Raw genomic sequence first — 6,000 nt, 5'->3', positions numbered from 1 at the left:
AAGCAGGTTTTACTGGTTTGAGCTCAGGTGCAAAACTCAGCCTCTGGAGCAGCAACAGGTGAGTGAATCGCCACAATCTGAGCAATGAGAGATGGAGTCAGAGCCAGGAGCGCTTTTGGCACCTGTGGAAAACACCTGGTTTAGCTCTGGGTGACAAAGTGTGACAAGAATCCGTGTGAAATTCAACCCACCCCGTTGCTGGTGTTAATTGGAGTGGAGCAGAGAGCACGAGCTGCTCACACCTCTGCCCCCGTGAGTTTGGGGCTGTTTGTGTCACATTTCCTGTGTCACATTTCCCGTGTCACATTTGCTGTTTGTGTGCAGCTCTATCGAAAAATTATTAGCATCAGCCCGTGTGGCCGAGCGTTCCCTGTATCCCAGGAAAGGACACATCACGGAGACCCAGGCATGATGTGCGACTCCTGAAATCTCTTTTTCTTGGGAGATGATGAGCAGGAAGGTTGGGACATGCTCCCACCGCCACACAAAGCACTTACCACCTTTCCAGCCTCCAACAGCCTTGAGGTGCCATTCCCCCTTGCCTCCACGATCTCTCAAAATCCATGGAATGGGGAGACAAGGAAGCAGGAGGAAAGGAGGTGGAGAGGTTCAGCACTGGCAGGATGGTGGAGCTCTTGATTCAGCCTTTTTTTTTTCTTTTTTTTTGTCTTCCTCATCACTCCAATTTTAAATTCCAAACTCTCTTCCTACACGCCTTTCTTGACTCCTCCAAAACGTCAAAACTCCCAAATTAATCAGCTTTTTAGAGACTCCTCTTCAGTTCCAGAGCTTTTTCCTCCTCCAAAACCAGTATTTGCCATGGACAGAGAGGAGCCCTGTCCAGAGGGACAGCAAAGAGTGGGATATAACCTCTCTACTCCGCCCTCATGAGATCCCATCAGGAATGCTGTATCCAGTCTGGAGTCATAAGCACATGGATGGCAGGAACCTGCTGGAAAATTCTGCAAATCCAGACGAAGCCACGGAGATGCTCCAAAGGCTGGAGCCCCTCTGCTCTGGAGCCAGGCTGGGAGAGCTGGGAAGTCCAGCCAGGAGAGGAGAAGGATCCAGGGAGAGCTCAAAGCCCCTTCCAGTGCCTGAAGGAGCTCCAGGAGAGCTGGAGAGGGATTTGGGATGAGGGATGGAAGGACAGGACACAGGGAATGGTTTTCCACTGCCAGGGGACAGGGATGGATGGGATATTGGGAAGGAATTCTTCCCTGAGAGGCTGTTGAAGCACAGGTTTCCCAGAGAAGCTGTGGTTGCTCCTGGATCCCTGGAAGTGCCCAAGGCCAGGTTGGATGGGGCTTGAAGCAACCTGGGACAGTGGAAGGCGTCCCTGCCCATGGCAGGGAGTGGAATGAAATTTTCTCCGAGGTCCCTTCCAACAAAAACCATTCCAGGCTCCTGTGGTGGGAAGGCCGGAATTCTCCCACCTCAGCCCCATTTGGGTCTCCCATCCTGGGATGATCAGGACAACCTTGGAATGGCAGTGAGGAACATCTGAAGAGCAAACAGAGATGTGGCACCATTTCCCTCAACTTTCCAAACAGGAGAAATATGGAAAAGCCCATCCTGGACCTGTGCAGGGAGAGGCAGATCCTCAGGGAAACAGCAGGAGCTGGGATGTGGTGACAGTGGGAGGAGAAATGGGAATGCCAGGCAGGAGGGACGTGCAGGTTTCTTCTCTGCAATGTCCCCTCAGCCCCCAAAATATTCCCTGTCACCACTGGAGCCCTCCCATCCCAAAAACCACTTGCAAATCAGGCTGCAAAATATGGATTGCAGTGGAAATGGAAGTGCAGCCCAGAATTATCCTGAAAAAAGGATGAAACTCCTGAGCCCATCGCTGTTATTCCGCATTTGTCTTACATTCCCCAGGGGATATAATCCTTCCTTCTCCCGTGGGATCCAGCTGGGATGCCCATAAAACCTTGAAACAAAAATTAAAGCGATGTAACTTTGCAGAGATGAATGTTGGGGAAGAGGGGGGGGGAATCTCCAGAGCACCCGGCCCTGTGTCCGTGTGTCCGTCCGTGTGTCCGGAGGCGGGAGCAGGGCTGGATCCCTGGGAGTGCAGGAAGAGGAGCAGCTGCCCACGGACACACACACAGGGCCCTTTTTGTGCCCAAAATAGCCGCCCTCTCCCACAAGGAAGGGTGCAGGCTCCACGGCCAAATCCCATCTCCATTCCCAGCAGGGTCACGGGCAAGTCAAGGATATTTATGGGCTATTGAAGGCCAAGACAATCCCTGCTCTTTATCCATCCCCAGGAAGAGATTCCAATGGCCCTGAGATGAAATGTAGGAATTTAACCCTCCTTTAGTCCCTGAAATCGGTCTGTCCTTTTATCCAGCCCACAACCCGCAGCCCTGAGCTTGGAATACAATCCAGGCATTTTCCCTCCACACAAAACAAGAGTTAATATCTGGAATATCTGCAGAACCACCCAAAAATCTCCTTCCAAGTGTATTTTTTTTTTTATTAATTCCTTATATTTTTTATTAGAGTATAAGAAACAAGTAGGAACATACACTTCACTTATACTTAGGTTAATATACTTAAAGGGATGGATGCTTCTTTATCCAGCTTATCCTGTTACAATAAAGATTATACACAGTTACAAATCTCACAGATAGGAATTAGTAAAATCAGCATTTCACGGAAACCACCTCAGATCATCCAACAAAGCTGAAATAAAACGTGCCAACCTTTTTTTTTTTTTTTTCCTGCAACATTTTATTGGCTTCATGTATTTCCATTTGATGGAACTGGAGGATTAGGGCTGGGAAAAAGTGCTCCCATGGAAAATGTTAAATTTGGCAAGCCTCTTAAGCCTTTATATTTCTCAATTTCCACAATCAGAGCGAAGCTGGATGAATTAAAACCTTCAATCTGTCTCTGCTGACGACGATTCTCTGCTTTGGGTGCAATTATTGGGTTTGAGGCAGCTCATCCGCCTTGATTTTGGAGATTTGGACTTCAGAGCTCCTCCACCAAGTCTGGAAAAAGCCAGTAGGTGGCAGGACCAACCCAGGGCTTCGCTTCCCTGGGCACCATGGCCATTCCCAAAATGCAAAACCGGGCATTTCTGTTCCCATTCCCGTTCAGCAGGCTCAGAGAGGGGTGAAATGGCTCCCTCAGGATCCAGGATCCAGAGCCACCTTCATCCCAAACAGCTGAGACCAACCAAGGGAGCAAGGGAAAGGGCCCTGAACCTCCAGGCATCCAGATGTGCACCACATCTGCTTTCTCCAGAGGGCACGGATCCTATAACTCATCCCATGGACACACAGACACCCCCACCAGAGCTTCCCACAGGGGGGTGGGACCACAGCCCCCTTTTTTCACAGCAAATGAAATCCCTGGGAGACAAATCCCTTCAAAAAAAAAAAACCCAACTTGAGGAAACAAACACCAGTCCAGGACATCCTTGGAGCACCAAAGTGGATCCTTGGAGTAATAATCAAGCAATTGATCCTTTGTTCTCTTGGAGCAAGGGAGTCACGTCAGGTTTGTGGTTTCCAAAAGAAATTGTTGCCCTTGACAAAAAAAAAAAAAAAAAAAAAACAATTCTCAAAACCAGCTGGAAGAACTGTGCTCATTTTAAAGTCCTTTTGTTGGGCAAACAGCAAACCCCCAGATCCTGGGTGGGAAGTGCTGATGCCACAGTGGGTTTTGAGCATTTTTAGACAATCCACAAAAATTCGAGCCCTTGGTGGGGTGGTGGGGGATGGCAGCAGCTGCTGGTGGATTACAGCCATTTCCAGGATGGAAGCACTGAAACCATTTTCTCAGGAACACGCTCCAAAGTGGGCAGGCATTTCTCTTTAGCCCTTAATTTCCAGTACAAACTCCTCCAGGGTGTTTCATCCTCCTAGGGAGCCAAACCTCCTCCCCTCAAAACCTCTTGCATTGTCAGAACAGCTGATCGTCTGGGTTTTCTGCTCAGATTTTCATCTCTTAATTTCCACAATCCACAGAAACACATCCAAAGCACTTCAGGGCTGTCCCACCACAGCCCTCAAATTCCAAATCCAGCATCTGGATCAACAACCCACCCACCAGTCTGAACACTTCATAAATCCCATTGCTTTTCCTACTTATTGTCTTATTATTAATGATCTTAATTACTTCACCTGCCCGATTTTAGGCCTGGGTTTTACAACAGATGAGGTTCTCACCAGATTTGTCATTCTGGGGATTTGGAGGCAAAAAATAAACCTAGAGTAGGACCAGGAATAGTGAGAGTTGGCATGATTGGTGAGAAAATGCTTGGGATTCAACTGTGACAAGCTGTCACCCCCTTCCTCTCTCAAACACACATGGATCTATCCAAATGTCTTTTTGCCAGGAAAGGAAATACTGAAAATATCCCTTTTTCCACATTCTAGATTAGAGTACATGGGAAGGAAGAGACAAAAAGAGAGCGAGGAAGAAAAACAAATCTCCTGGTGAAATTTATCCAACCAACCCTCAGCTCGCTCCCCTGGCAGTTCCATTAATATAATTTGTGATTTATTGGGATAAGCAGCCTCTGGGTGCTCCTCCCATGAGATTTTGCTCCCTGGAACAACCAAATCCTTGGCACTGGCCAAGGAACCCCGAGAAAGGAAGGAAATGGCCCTTGGAGGAGACAACCAGGTCTTCAGCCCATGGGGTTGTCCAGTGTGGCATCGTCAGGATCCTCATAAAAGCACAGATGGACATCAGGACACAGCAGATGGCTTTGAAGTTCAGTTCTAAAAGGTAATCAAGTCCCAGACCAGCCCCAAAACCTTTTTCCAGATGGCCAAAAAAGACAAAGCCCCCTAAATTCAATGCAGAGTGCTCTGGGTGACACCTCGGTGTCACAGCCAGTGCTGAAGGACAAATGGACCCAAAAAATGAGGTTTTGAACCCTTTTTGGGAGGAAGGCTGAGGCACAGGGAAGCTGAGGAATGTACATCTCAGTTTAGGGAGTTTTTCCCCAATTTTCCCTGTGCCCCACGTGCATAGCAGAGGTTTGTGGGGCGCTCCAGACCCCAAGGTCCCAGGAGGATGCATTATCCAAAGGAAGGCACATCCAAGGACCAGCACAAGTGATGCATTCTTCCCAAATTAGCCACTAAATTGCAGCTCACATCCCACTGACCCATCCCTCCTGCTGGAAAAGCTGTCATTAACACCTCTGTCACTTTAATTAAAACAGGGAGGGGGGGAAATACCCTAAAACCATTTTGTTACCAGTATTTCTGTACAGCTGCAACCACCTTTCATTTATCACTGCCTGAAGAGGGGGCAGAGGTGGAACTGAAGGTTTGTGGAGCTTTTGTTTGGGTTGTGACACAGAATAGGAGAAGAAGGTACAAGGCATGGCTACAATGTGCCAACACCTGGGTTTTGTTGCTAGAAATAGAAAAAAAACCGCCCAGTGCACCTCTGATCAATCAGTGGAAGTGGCAAAAAGCTTGAACTTGGAAGTTTAAGGCTGAATTTTGGCTTGGTTTGTGGTGAGCAGGTCCACAGGCAAGCAGAGTAGGCAGGGCAGAAGACACAGAGGGCAGGAGGACACATCTCCCATGGGACAGGTGAGAACTTCTAGGAAAAACCTTGCCAAAACACCTGGGAAGATCCTGGGAGCTGAGGGACAGCAGATGTGGAAGGTTGGGTGGTGCAGTCACCTCCAGCAGTCTGTGGCACCATCAGGCATTGAAGGTTTGACCTAAAGATCTGGGGTATTGACATCTTCTCCTCCGACTTCACCAAGTTTTTCAGACCCATGGCCCATGGTCATTCAGGTATCGCCATTGTGGTGGTCACCATGACAAGTCCAAAGTGGGGAAACTGAGGCACCAGGTCTTTGTAAAATGCAGATTCACTTCAGAGCCCTCCTGCCAAGGCAATTGCTCCGGTAAAGTTGACTCGGACCCCAAAACCTGGCATTTATCACTCAAATGCACCTGGAAAAAGTCATTCCCAAGGGAGGTGGAACAAGCTGGCCCGGAGGCTTTTATCAGG

The sequence above is a fragment of the Lonchura striata genome, chromosome 1 (genome assembly GCF_046129695.1).
Source record: "Lonchura striata isolate bLonStr1 chromosome 1, bLonStr1.mat, whole genome shotgun sequence".
NCBI classification, from domain to species: Eukaryota; Metazoa; Chordata; class Aves; order Passeriformes; family Estrildidae; genus Lonchura; species Lonchura striata.
The sequence above is the reverse complement of the archived record's forward strand: the minus strand, read 5'-3'. Positions refer to the sequence as shown.